The 14534-nt window shown below is 34.6% G+C and overlaps 2 protein-coding genes and 1 pseudogene across 2 annotated transcripts in view; all 3 read left to right on the top strand.

Moving 5' to 3' along the window:
• The window catches only part of LOC111417883 (argus), a 397290-nt gene that overhangs the window by 242318 nt on the left and 140438 nt on the right, over nucleotides 1-14534 (top strand). The gene's annotated exons all lie outside the window — the stretch shown is intronic.
• Nucleotides 1-14534, top strand: part of LOC139429080 (uncharacterized) — a 516749-nt gene that overhangs the window by 415467 nt on the left and 86748 nt on the right. The gene's annotated exons all lie outside the window — the stretch shown is intronic.
• LOC139429139 (uncharacterized) lies at nucleotides 718-2023 on the top strand (annotated as a pseudogene).

Below are 14534 nucleotides of genomic sequence, written 5' to 3'. Positions count from 1 at the left end.
ATCCCATAGCTATTAAAACAACTTGAACGTTTTTTAGGGGCTTACATCATTTTCAACAAATGAAAAAGTTTTTAGCAATTACATCTCAAATTGTGTTTCACAACCAATAGCGTATATTTCAAATAAATTTTCATCATGTCATATAAAGTAGTACAGAAGAGTGCCGATTAACTACTCTAAAACCATTAAATGACAATGTTGAAAATATCTTTATAGTCGATGTCATCTTCCTGTTCCATAACATTTAAAAGAATGTCAGCACCTGGTCCGGGCGTTGATTTGATTGGTGTCCAAAACATTCGAGTCAATATTTAGCTACTCCATAGTATGTTCTTCATCTACTTCTGTACAGCCCGGAAAATGTTTTAACAATCGGCATAGATCTAAAGGTTCGTAATATCATAATTTCATGTTCTTTGGCTGATTCATGGCAAACATTTTTTAATTATTCTAACTTGCACATATTCTCAAATATACGAGGTGTGTAAATTAAGTAATGATCTGGCAACGTAGCCTTCGATCTGGCAACACTTGGGACGCGGGCACAAAATAATTTTTTTTAGTTAATTTGTGGCGCGGGACTGGGAGAAGAGGCAGGTGAAGAGGCAGACAGAACATGTGATGCGGCTTCAGTACGAGTTTGAACTCGCTAAAGATATTTGGTTGTCTGTAGCGATTTTTTTTTCGTGAAATTGTTTATCTAGTGCATTGTAAAAAATGAGTTCAAAAAATTGCAGCAACGGTGTGCTATCAGGTTTTGCTTCAGACTTGGGCACAGTTCAACGGAAACTTTTGCAGGCCTACGGAAATAGTGTTTTGTCAAGGGCCCAGGCTTTTCGGTGGTTTAAGGCATTTTGAGAAGGAAGAGAGTCGAGTGAAGATGAACTACGAAGTGCCTTCATCTTCAAAAACCGGTGAAAATGTAGACAGAATCCGGGGCCTTGAGCGTTCAGATCGTCGGTTGACAGTCAGAATGATCGGGGAAGAGTTGAATATGGCTCCCACCACCGTGCATCAGATTTTGACCAATGAATTGGGGTGGAGAAAAATCTACGCAAAAATGGTTCCAAAAAACCTTTCGCAAGACCAAAAAGATATCAGGAGGGAAAGGTGTTTTTTGGAATCGACTGAAAATGATCCCCATTTTCTGGAACGTGTCATTATTGGAGACGAGTCTTGGGTGTTTGAGTACGACCCGGAAACCAAGTGCCAGAGCATGGAGTGGCACACTTCAACCTCTTCAAGGCTCAAAAAAGCAAGAATGGGTAAGCCGAAGATCAAATGCATGTTGATTTGTTTTTTCGATATCCAGGGAATCGTCCACAAATAGTTTGTGCCTCAAAGCCAAATTGTCAATCACCACTTTTACCGAGAGGTTCTTAAAAAAGTTCGAAAAAGGGTCATCAATCAGCAATTTCAATAAACAAGTTTTTGGCCTAGTAGTAAAAACATTCCTGTTGCTCCTCAGCCTCCTTATTCGCCTGATGTGAGTTCTTGTGACCTTTTCCTCTTCCCGAGATTGAAAAGTCACCTAAAGGGAACTCATTTTGGGACACTTGAAAACATTTAAACGGTTGTAACCGATCAGCTGAAGGCTATTCCAGTATCGGTGTTCCATCAGACAATATGGAATTGTAATTCTATTTAAATAAAAAAATTGAAAAAAATAGTCTCATTACTTAATTTATACACCTCGCACAAAGTATAATTTGTAGACTAATGTAGGCATTGTTTTGTTTTGCGACCAGATCCATTACTAAATTTTTTATACACTCTTTTCATTGTTTCAATTGCGCCGTGATGCATGGGTTGAATTAGTGAGGTAAGATCTGGAATATACAAAACAGTGATGTTCCAATAGTCAGTTGATCACGTTTCACCTGATGAACGAGATCTTTTGCCGTCCATATGTTTTTTTACTTGTGGAATCATTTTTTTTACGCGGCCATCATCAATCAACTTCCATACTACAACTACTTTTAGTTTATCTTTTGTAGTACCATTAGATAACATAATACCGAACAACATAACCGTAATCGGATCATTACCAATGTTGGCATTGCACGCCAGTAGAGGTTGATCTCATCAGCATTGCGCACTAAAGTCCTTTCTTTAATCACGTTTGATAACGTGTCACAAAAAATTGAAGCTCCAACTTCGTCAACATTAATTTAGTGTCCTTGAATTTGAAATTATCTAATTCCGTGCCTATAATTTTACATAAGTTTTGTCAGAAATATAAACATAAAGTGCTTTCAGCGACAGTCTATTCTTGAATACTAGATATCTATATACAACATTATTGTTAGAGACTACTTGTTCCACTAGTATTAGTTTAAAAATTATAATAATGAGGATGGAGTAACTAAGAACGTAGTTTATAGCAATAACAGATAAACGACTGAGAGGATTGGAGCAAATGGAGATGCATAAGCATTGGAATAACCTAAAGAACACTATAATGGCAACAGGTATAGAGATTTTAGAAACAGAATGTAAATAGAAGAGATGGGAATAGTTTGATGAGGAATGTGGAAATGTCATAGAATTGAGAAATCGAGTTTATCGTAACTATATTGGAAAAGTATCTTTGAAGATAGCTGCAGAAGACCGGACAAAATATGTAGAAAAAAGAAGAGAAATTATGAAAATAACCTAATACTCAAAATGGAAGAGGATTTTGAAGCGCACGAAAGAGGAAAGCGTATATAAATATTTGAAGCAACTGCGATAGGGAAATAAACGTAACACTACTCTGTCCAGAAACGAATAATTAGAAATAATCGAGAAGAAATCAGAGGCGATCAAAAGAAATTAAGACCATCTGAAAATTTATTTGAGGATGTTTTGAACACGAAACAAGACTTAGAATCGGAACAGAAACAACTAATTGAAATGCAGCAACCGGAAAGCCTCTCACATTAGAAGAAAACAAGTAAAACCCTAAGGGCAACGAAGAACAACTGGAATTGCTGGCATGCCAACTGAAATTCATAAATAAGGCGGACGCCAACTATCCAGATAGCTACACTTACTAATCATAAAAATATGGGAGAAAGATGTGATCCCAGACGAATGGAAAAAAGGCATAATATGCCCAATACATAAAAGTGGCGACAAATTGAAGTACTTTAACTCTCGCAGGATATCGCTACTTTTTGTAGGATACAAGCTCCTGGCGGGGATCCTCAACAACAAGTTGAAACCTATCATAGAGACCTTCATTGGCGACATAATTCAGCATTCAGAATAATTTTATAATATAGCATTCGAAACGTCGAACAATATACTAATTGACGCACGGCATAACGGAAGATTCTAGTTTTAGTTTTATTTCTAATTAAACCGGTCATGAAAGTCTACGAACTTACATTATTATACTAATTTTACACGAAAATTAACAGCAAATAGTTGTTAATGAATGGATTACGAACAATTACGCAAAATGTTTTACAAATTACAAAATGAAATTAAATACCTAATCAAGAACTCGCCTAGTGGTTACAAAATATGGCTGCCGGGTAAACTACTTGATGAAAAAGATGTTTTAGAAAGGTAACTTGGCTTCCACTACGGAACACACAATAGCAACGCTCTCACAAATATTGCGCTCGCTCGAGACTTAAATCTATAGGTAAATATATTTTTCATTCATGTTGTCCCCATGGTAATAATAGAATGAATAAAAGGAAAAAGTACTGATGTAATTAGGAATTTTTTGACTTAGCGATTTTGTTTGGTCTGGTTTTGTTAGTTTGGTCACTACCATTTTTACAAGAACTGAACCCGTTTCAAAGATATCCGCTGACGTGATATAAAACCTTTTCTATATATTCGTATATTTTTTTGAGCAAATTTTCCAGTTTGATTGACAATTGAAAACATTTCTGGATTTTTATTAATCGATTTTCCTTTAAACTTGATTCACCATCAAAGAATCTACCAAACTGTATGTATTTGCAATAGCCGTAATACAAGTTCATCCAAATGATTGAGCAATTCTATTTTTATTGCTTGTTGATTGTAATAAAACAATGATACTCGCATTTGCAATCTTTTCCAGTGGTACCAGTAGGAATATGTTGATTGCTTACTAATACCTGCATTTTTTTATTTCCAATATTTTTTATCTAGCCTGCTTCATTATGCATTTTTCAATAATAACTAATCGTTAGATGAACCCGAATATGTATCAAATTCTTCGCCACTCATTATATTTATAACACAATAACACACGTACATTACTTTATAATAATATGAACAAACTAAACACAACCTTAAATTGTTACATCGGTACAACTCGGTGGAAGAAAGTGGTAGCAGTCTAGCTAGAAAATAAGCTACTAATTCATTTAGAGAGCTCTATGCTTTATTTGTGGAAAAATAGGTCGTTAAAAAAAAAGGAGCTACCACCAATATTTAACTTCTATTTAACTCTTCAAGTAAATTCTTTAGACATTTTCAGGTTTTTACTATTTACACAATTAAATTTATTTAAAATATGACAAAACACAAACTTAAAAATAGTGTTATTTATAAGTGAAAAAAAAATAACAGAATTTTTTCATCAATTCAATAAATAAAAAGTGCAATTTTGATTTAGATAATATTATATAATTCCATAACTGTTTATATGTTTAATTATTAGTTTTAATTATATATTTTAAAGCACCAGAAAGTGTTCTTGCAAAAACAATTAATATAGCTGCAAAAGACTCAAAAACTCAATAACTTAACTAAAAAGATTGTCAATTCGTAATTTCATCGAAACTTTTATTTTGGTTTATTATTGGACAGGTTATTCATGGAATTTGCCAAGTAGCATTCCGTTACCCCTTCCTAGACTACTCAATCCTCGTAACACACTCAAAGTAATAAGAAGGTATACTAATTTTCATGTGTTAGATAGAGATAGAGTTAAAATAAAATGAAAACATGTTGAATTTCTATTTTGAATTCAGTGCAAACGCTTATAACTCTACAAATGTTTGAACTAATTTAGAATGTTATGTGGTTGTCAACTAAAACTTTTATTCTCAAAATAATAACCAGTAGATTTGTAATATTGGCAGGACACTAAAAGCATCAATAACAAAAACATGCCACTCATTAGTGACCCATTAGTACTTTTTAATGCCCCAAATATAAATTTAGCAGGATAAATCACGTTTGGAATGCCAAATGTGATTTATATTAATTTTTCAGTTGCTTACCAACTTCACACGTCATAAAAAGCATTACTGTAAATTAAAATTAAGCAAAATATAATTTGGTTCCTGTTTCAAGCACTTACCCCAAAATCGTACTAGATCGATAGTGCTTCGCTTTTTATCGTAATTCGCTGCAGTTTACTAAATTCTAGTTTATATGACTAAAATAGCCTTATAAGAATAGTCTTATAAAAGATTTAATCCTAAATAAATCCTTTCTATGGCACTCTAGTCCATAGTGCCATAGAATCCACTCCAGTCCAAATTTAGCCCTACCTTTTTTTATTTTTGCTTCCATTCCCTGTTGCTGTCTGTTGTTGTTATTCATAGTTCGCGATGAAGAGGCTCTGCGTGCCCACCAGTCTTTTCCCGTGCATTCTAGCGTAGAGAGTTTATCTTTGGTGGTCTCCCTTCTTCAACATATCCTACCCATCGCAGCCTTTGCAGTCTAAGGAATTGTACGAGGAAGACTTCTATGAGAAGTTAATACAATTCATATTCATTTTAATACTTTCCGTATAAATATGCTTAGTTTATTTTTTGTGCTATCTGTCATTGTCCATGCTTCGCATCCATAACATATAATACCTTTTATAATTGGCTTATATACTTTAAATCTGTATATACTTTGTCTTTACGTTTTTAAATACGGCTGCTGTGCTGATTCAGCCCCTTTACACATAATGTTAATATAATTTTCCTAAGTATTAAATTTCACACTTTAAGTCTTATTACGTATTCAAATGTCAAATTTAATAAGTTCAACGCTACCATTCATTGTCATCTTTATTAATCCCACCAGTTTCCGTGGAATTGTTAATTCATTCAATATTTGATATAAGTTATTTCGTCTTATAGAGTCATAGCTTTAGCTAAAATTTATTTCACTGCAAATATCTAATATAATGTAAACCTACCATATCTCACAATCGCTAATAATCCCTTCAGGTAGGATATTAAGACATTTCTTGATAATATATGTCAATATTTTGTAGATAATGCAGAGAAAGATATCCAACGATAACTTATGTTTGGCTTCTTTTTTGTACTCCGGATACATGATGTTTGTTTCCAGTCGGTAGGGATTGTTTCTTAGTGCCTTTGTTATAGTCCCCCTTTCGATGGGGATTCATTGGCGAGGTTTTTTGCTGACCCTCCTTTGCTCATTAGTGGTGAGTTCTTGCCTCATCTAAATCCTCCTCTTTCTCCTTTGTTCTGGTCATAGCATCAGAAATCCGCGATGCCTTGAATCACTCGAGGTCTAGTAGTGTGGGAGTTGATGGAATTGGTCTCAAACTTCCTCTTCCTATATTGGATATTATTCTTACTCCTATTACTCATATTTTTAAATCATTCCCTCATTCTCTTCAATCTGGAAGGTTGCTCATGTTGTCTCTATACCTAAATCCAAGAGTCCTTCAAGTTTAAATGATTTTCGCCTTATTTCCATCTTATCTGTTTTATCCAAAGCTCTTGAGTGCCTTGTTTACTTACAAGTTCAAGAGTATTCACAAGAATTTAATTTGCACAACGACTTTCAATCGGGTTTTCGTAAAGGCCAAAGCACTACAACAGCGCTTATTAAGATTACAGATGATATTAGGTATACATGCGACAAACGTTGTGTTACCATCCTTGTACTACTTGATTTCAGCAAGGCGTTCAATTCGGTTGATCACGAGCTCTTGTTGGCATCACTGGTTGCTCGTGGATTTACCTCTTTATGTTTATCTTGGTTTCAATCTTACCTTACCTGTCGTTCCTTGTGTGTAGGTGCTGATTCTACGCTCTCGTCTGCTTGTGATATTAAATGTGGTGTACCCCAGGGTAGTGTGTTAGGTCCGTTGCTCTTTTAAATTTTTATTAATGCCATCACCCATTGCATTTCTTGTAATTATCATGTGTATACTGATGACCTCCAAATTTACACTACGACAACTATTATTGATTTTCCGGAAGCAATTGCACGTCTTAATCATGATCTTTCTAATATTTTGGATTGGTCTAAACGTTATGGCCTTAAATTAAATACTGCTAAAACTCAAGCAATTGCGTTTGGCAGTCAACCTTTACTGGCAAAACTTAATGATTTTTCACCCATTCACTTAATGCTTGACGGTGACATTATTCATTATGTCAGATACGGTTAGAAACCTTGGGGAGGATCTTTCGGTAACACTCTGAAATAAACTGCAAAGACTTCAAAACAGCTACATACGGTATATCTTTGATCTCGAGAGATCTCAACATATAACTCCATACCGTAATTATTTACAGATATTAAGCTGGTACAACCTTAGAGCGTTTCGTATATTGACTATGTTATATACTGTTCTTCACAATCATACACCAGGGTATCTGCTGCTGTATATTTCAATGCTTGTCGTCGCATGATTTTCCCATTAGATCTCAGTTAGATTCTCCGCTTATGTTCCCGACCCATTGTACTGAGATTTACCACAAATCGTTTACTGTGCAGGCCATAACCATCTAAAACGTCATTTATTTGCTCTCCAAATATTTTCCTGAGAACTTCTTCTTCCTTTTCTTCTCTTCTTCTTCTTTTATTCTAGCAACTAACATTATGTACCGTTTTAGTGACCATAGGTTTAACGTAGCAGCTTGCCATTTATTTATTTTTTTATAAGTATTCAGTATACGGCTGACTGATTGAGACCTTTGGAAGATATCGCTTACATGATAAATCGACCCTTTTACCTATATTTATACATTAAGTAGTTAAATGTATACATTTTCTTTAATTTGTATTTTTTTTATTATGGCAATAAATTTATTATTATTATTGCTATTTTTGGATATTCGTCATCTAAAATTTTGCTTATACCAGGAAGTATTCTGAGCCACACTATGTCCTCGTCTGGTTTTGGCATCTAGAATGGTACTCATTATTCTCATTGCTGTGGTTCCGTCCGGTAATATCCATGTTGTTTAGTGAATGCTTCTGTAGAAAACATGTTGAGCTTAATGTCATAGCTTTATTAGCGACAAACTTCATTATGATGTTGCTATGAATATTTCCCTATCGTGTATGTCCTGATGCTTCTAATTAGTTTTTGTAACTACTTTGTTTCCTGTCGTACCGTCACCATCATCTTATATTTTGTTAGATCGCTGAACAATGCTAGTTAGGTTCTTGGTTTCACACTGTTCGGAATACATATTCCATATTTGTATGAGTCTCCGAAGATTCCGTCCAATTTTAGCCATTTCTTTAGGTTCCGTAACTGTATGTTTTTTACGGTAATGGATTGTTACCTTTACCTGTGCTTGGGACCTACAATGACAAACAGTTCTGAGATCTACTCATTCCACCCATTAATAAATAGGACCAATTTAATCATAAATGCTTTTCATGACGTATAAACTTGGCAAGCGACCACTGATACATTAATACGACTCTTATTTAAGATATCTTGCTGTATTTATATTTATGATATATATTTCATTATTAGTCATTTTTATTAATAAAAATGTTACCTATATTTGAAATAATGATAATGGTACTATTAGGTGTATTACACTGCCTGACCGAAATAATCTTTATTTGATGACATGTAGTCATGTTCAGCTTATCTTTCTGGTATTCAATTGGAATCCCTTTGAATTAACATTTCCGCATGGTAATTGATTGTAGGTGAAGATTAGCACGGGTCAATATTGTGCGACACGGACCTTTAGAGTTTCCTAATTGATTAGCTTCGCAAGTTGACAAGAGTTAACTGGCGCCGGCCGACGTCGACGGCCGCAAAGTCCAGAATTTAACCGTCAGCAAGTCAAGGGGAAATTAATTATTCCTCCTCGCGTGGAGAGTTTCCACAATTTCCGAGCGTCTGCCGCTATTCCGATACCCTACGTTCCCTCTCCGACAAAATTTCCGAACGCCACCCCCCGGAATCTTGAAGCTGCCCGACCTCGATAACGACGTTACGGATTCCGCGACCAAATATTTACATGATGGATCTACGGTATAAACAGGGATTAGCATAAATTAAGTTAATTGTCGTCGAATTCGGTGTGTTAACGACGCGAAATCATATTTCAACTCCATTTATTCGGTGACTAGCAAATGGCCTATTTTCCGAACCCTCCTTTGGATGCATTATTCAGAGACTTCTGTCATTAACCTTTTAATGTTTCCTCTATCATTAACTTTATCAAGATGTTCCCATTAAATGACTATATAAATATTATAGATAGAAAGATATAAATTAAAACATCAAGCTGATATATTTCAAAAGCAACAAGAGTGGTATTAACGCTTTCATAGTTCTACGAGATTACGCCATTACCTTTGGTATATGTAATATTTACTCTAAACAAACGTAATTACATCTGCCCTAGACTTGGCTTTGTTAAAGTTAGGACTTTACCAGCTTCCTAACATATGCTACTTGTTGCATCTCAGACAAGTAGGCTATAGCAGTGTTTCCAAAGCTCATAAACCATGACAGCACGAGTCTAGACATAAACTAAACATATTTCTCTAGAAAAATTCATTCAAACTTTCTAAATATTAAAAGTGTAATCGATTCATCTTCTTTAAAAAAATTTATTATTCCTTAAGTGTTTTATTTTCTCAATAATATATCAAAATTTGTGAAACACGTTACATATGGACATTAACTAGGCTAGTTCAACTAAACGCTTTTAGTTCAGCAATAGGCTGAAAAACTCCATTTGGAAATGTAAAAACCGCTTTCAATTATTCAAATGCAGAAACGAAGTTACGTTCGCTTGCAGCTCTGGGCTTTTTCCTGTCATAATTGTACAGTCGGTCGCACGATTTACCCATTTCTGCAATATGGGGTAATTTTTAGATTGCCTGTGCATTCCGTGTTATTTAAAGCAACATGCCAGTTTGTGCATCAACGTTAAAACTGGTTGAAAGTTTTTTTTTCATTTGTATGAAACCAAAAAAAAAAAATGGGAATTTCTTTAGTTGATTGTGGTTTTATAATTACCATATCTACAAAGTCTGTAAACTAAACAATACTGTTGGTAATGTTTAGTACGTAGACAAAATTCAAGGAGTTTATCGATAATTGAACAACGCTTCCAGCGGTTTTACATTTTGTCTATTTTACAACAAAGGATAAGGTTTCGAGAGGAAAATAGACGAGAACTTGTGAAGGCGATTAAACAATGGTATGGATTTATCTGTCGGCCCGGCTGCAATCGTGTTTACGCTTACCGCGTTTGCCTTATTAATATTAAAACGTTTATGGCAGCAGCAGCGGAGCGGTTGTTTGTATATTATTAGAACACCGAACGTTAGAGAACTTTCCGGTTACTGCGGAATTGGGGTACAGAACGGACTCCGTTATAACTGCACCTTGAGGAAATATTTGGCTTTGGAAGAGCTAAGTAGAAAGTCGGATAAAGTGGAAAGTTTGAATTATCTGTGCAAAATTGTTGGCAAGGTGCAGGGGGTTTATAATAAACAACATAAAACTTATTCAATTTGAAGAACGAATTTACACAAATTCATCGTCATAACAGTTTTAGAATGTTTAAAGAGAAATATTACGAATTACTTTCGTGTATTATTACACCAATTAATTTGTTAATATTGTTTCTATAGAAAATCTTATCAATAGTTAATTGCGTATATTAGTTGAAACATGGTTCCAAGTTGATTTTGAACATCTGCCACTACAAGGTACGATAACAAACTACAAGCAATACTATCGGGCACCCCTTCTAAGGGCGTTAATTAATGAGCTGTAATTAGACAGGATTTATACGACGCCGAAGGGGTGGTAAGTTTTCATATAAGTAGTAACTCTAAGCTCTTATGTAAGTGGCAGTATCGATTAAAGTCTTATTCATAATCTCCAGCAATGCACGGTCAAAGCAATATTTCTTTTCTATGCAACATGTGCATTTCACTACACACATGCGGTCTTCCTTTAATCTTGCGACTGTTATGTTACCGCGGAATACTTGAAGTAATATTTGAGTTGCGCAAACCTGGCGATTTCCGACGAGTCTTAAGTTGTAAGCACTTTTTTCAGCGATGAGCGCTTGATATAATTAGACTGTTGGCTGATGAGCTACTTTTCTTTAACCTAATTTTCCTATACTTAAAATTACACTAGTTTCAACCCACGTTTTCTTTAGTTTCCTGATACCTGGCATACATTGCTATTCCGCACTAAAAAAAAACTATTTTCACTGTTTTGTGCCCACTTTCACTGCACCACAGTACGCCATCTTAAACGGTTTGAATTTTTAACTAGCTAACTGTTATTCTATCTTCTTTCACCGTAGCTATCTCAAGATCTCTATGGAGGTCGCAATTCGTCATTTGGTACATGAAGAATAGAGCAGGAACATTTGCAATGCCCTTTATGTACTTACCTTCCTTGTTCTGGAACCTTTATGTAATATTTATATTACTTTCTTAGGACAACCCTAAAATTATAGGCCATTGCTTCAAACTGGTTTAATGACTTGCTTATAAAACAACAATTTATTATGCATTATCAGTACAGATTGTTTACTCATGAGCCAATACATTGTTCTATATTTTAGTTCTAGTTCTATCTTCTTCTTTTTCACGTGCTCTTTCCATTGTAATTTACTATCCATGGTCATGCCTAAATAGTAGGCAGTATTTGCATATATCACAGATGATTGTGGTAGATCTTACGTGATCAACACGTATAGAATTAGATCTAAGACATTATCTGTGGAAATACCGGGGTCATTCGTTCGGTCCACATATGTTTCCAAAACTATGTAAACTGAACTTACCACACGAAAACTGTTCCAATCAAAACAATAAATTATCAATTATTATGTTAGGAGTCGCAAAAAGAAACAATCATCAGAACCTAGCTGATAACCTGATAAAGGTAACAAACCAAAAAAGGATTAGAGTCAACTAGAATGAAGAAGAATTTGCTAATGAGAGAGATTAGGTTCTACGGAAAAACAGAAAGAACAAAACGCGTAAAATAAACACCGCGGTTGAAGCCTTTGCTACAAACATTTAGTCACGTTTTACTAATTCGAAAGAAAATCGAGAGGTTGCAGAACAAAGAACACCATCAGTTATTGAATAAAGCTCAACTCAAATATAGAGATGAATTCCTAGGATTTCAAGGTTAACGTGGAATAGAGTGAGCTAAACAGAAAACTAACAAAGTTCTAGAATGACAGCAAAATCAGTTGGTACCTTTTGGAGGGCAAACAAACAAGACCAATCAAAATTATGTCAAACTACTATATCCAACGTGCTAACAAGAAAACACAGTTTCAGATCTAAGAAATGCTGGTTACAAAATATTAGATGCAACATACTAAAAAGAACGGACAAAATACTGTGGCAAAGGTATTTTGTCCGCTATGTTGATTTTCAGAGTTTATGTCGAAGTGATAAGAAAAAGTTAGTGACCCAGAGTCAAGTTAGTTTGTTAAGTACGCAATGAAATATCAATCTGCACATTGTGTGAAGCCACAACAATTCAAGCCTGATTGTTATAATTGCGGAAAAGCACATTCTGAATATTATAGAGGTTGCATAATAGCACGAGAAATACAAAATATTAGGAACAAGTCCTCAACGAAGAACCAAATACGAAAAGTATCAACCGAAGATCAATAGACACAAAACCTACATTAAATGCAGGTCCCCAATCAACCCAAGATCAACAAGCTGAACTTGTAAAAAACAGCGAAGAAGATAGTACTATAAGTTTATTACAAACATTATGGAAAGATTGGATATACTCATACATATCTAATCATATCTAACACTGTAGATCATCGAGTGTGTCATACCAATCACCCCCAAAATTGTGCGAGGGAGGAAATGGAGTTATAGACTTACTCAAGAAAGGTATCGACCACTATCAAGAAGAAAGATATGAAAGCGAGGAATTACAAGCAACCTCGGTCAAAATTAGAACTAAGCGTGATGCGGTAATCCTAGCAGCTATTTACTGCCTGCCAAGACATAATTTAAAAAAGGATGACTATAAATCTCTTTCCCAGCGCCTAGGAGATAGGTTTATTGTTGGTGAAAATTTTAATGCCAATTATAACAACCGAGGTAATGTTATACAAGCATGTAAAGCTAATGATTACATGGGCATAAGAATACATCACAGTGGAAAAACCACGGAAATAATTAAAGACCGAATAAGTAAGGAAAATCCAACTATAAGTATGCTAAATCCAGTACTGTAGAGCAGATAAGGAATAAGCGATATACATACAACACTATTTCTAAAACCATAGTTACTTACGGATATGAAGTGTGTCAGATGAATATAAGTGATGAAAGTAGGGTGATTATTGGAGAAATTGTGAATATGCCAACTACAATGTCGTAAATAAACTCAAAAGAAATGATCTGGTATGGATACGTTAGAAAGATGCATGAGGGAAGATTTTCACAAATCATGATGGAATGGAAACCCCACAAGAGAAGGAAGAGACGAAGGCCGCCCAATTCATTAGGAAGAAGAGTAAGGAAGAAGTAAAGAATTATATAACAAATCTCGGTTAAATATACCTCTAAAAATTGTAGAGCAACTTCATAACGAAGTTGAAAACTGACGAATGCGGGGACGAATAAAGTTCCAAAAGAAGATATGGAAATTGATCTAGTTACCCTAAAACAAGTTATAAGAAAAATAAAAAGTATCAACAGCAGTAAATTCTCGGGCTATAATCTAATAACTGGAGAAATCCTAAAATAATTCCCAAGAAAAGGAATCGTAAAATTAACGAATTTAATGAACTCGCCAAAAGCAATGCAGAAACCAGGAAAACCTTCAAATGAGTCCAGCTTTTATAGACCAATCATATTACTTACGGAAGTAACCAAAACTTTTTGAAAAACTCATCATTTTGTTTTTGGAAGCAGTTATGCGGTAATAGACCAAATTAATAAAATACAATTAATTAATAATAAACAATAAGAGATCAGCACCGTTATTTAAAAAGCATTGAAGAAAAGAAAATCTGTGCGACAGGTTTTTTTGATATAGTAAAAGCATTTGATAAAGTGTGGCGCATTATGGGATAGAAACCAAACAAAAACTATATAATGTCAAAACAGTACTCCGATCTGTTGAGTGATTATATTAAAAATAGATAATTCAGACTTAAACTTAATAAATATTTCAAAATTAAGGAAAAAAAGTAAATATTAATACTCTAATATTAACAACAGGAATATTGCGTTATCAGTAGCATGACAACGTTTTGTGGGTATCCTTATCCTATTCTAAAAGCCTCCGCTGTTTTGTTCTATTCCGCATCCTGCTTCAATAGTTGATGATATTGAGGAAT

The sequence above is a fragment of the Onthophagus taurus genome, chromosome 2, assembly GCF_036711975.1.
Source record: "Onthophagus taurus isolate NC chromosome 2, IU_Otau_3.0, whole genome shotgun sequence".
Classification (NCBI taxonomy): domain Eukaryota; kingdom Metazoa; phylum Arthropoda; class Insecta; order Coleoptera; family Scarabaeidae; genus Onthophagus; species Onthophagus taurus.
This window is presented reverse-complemented; position numbering and strand designations above follow the sequence as displayed.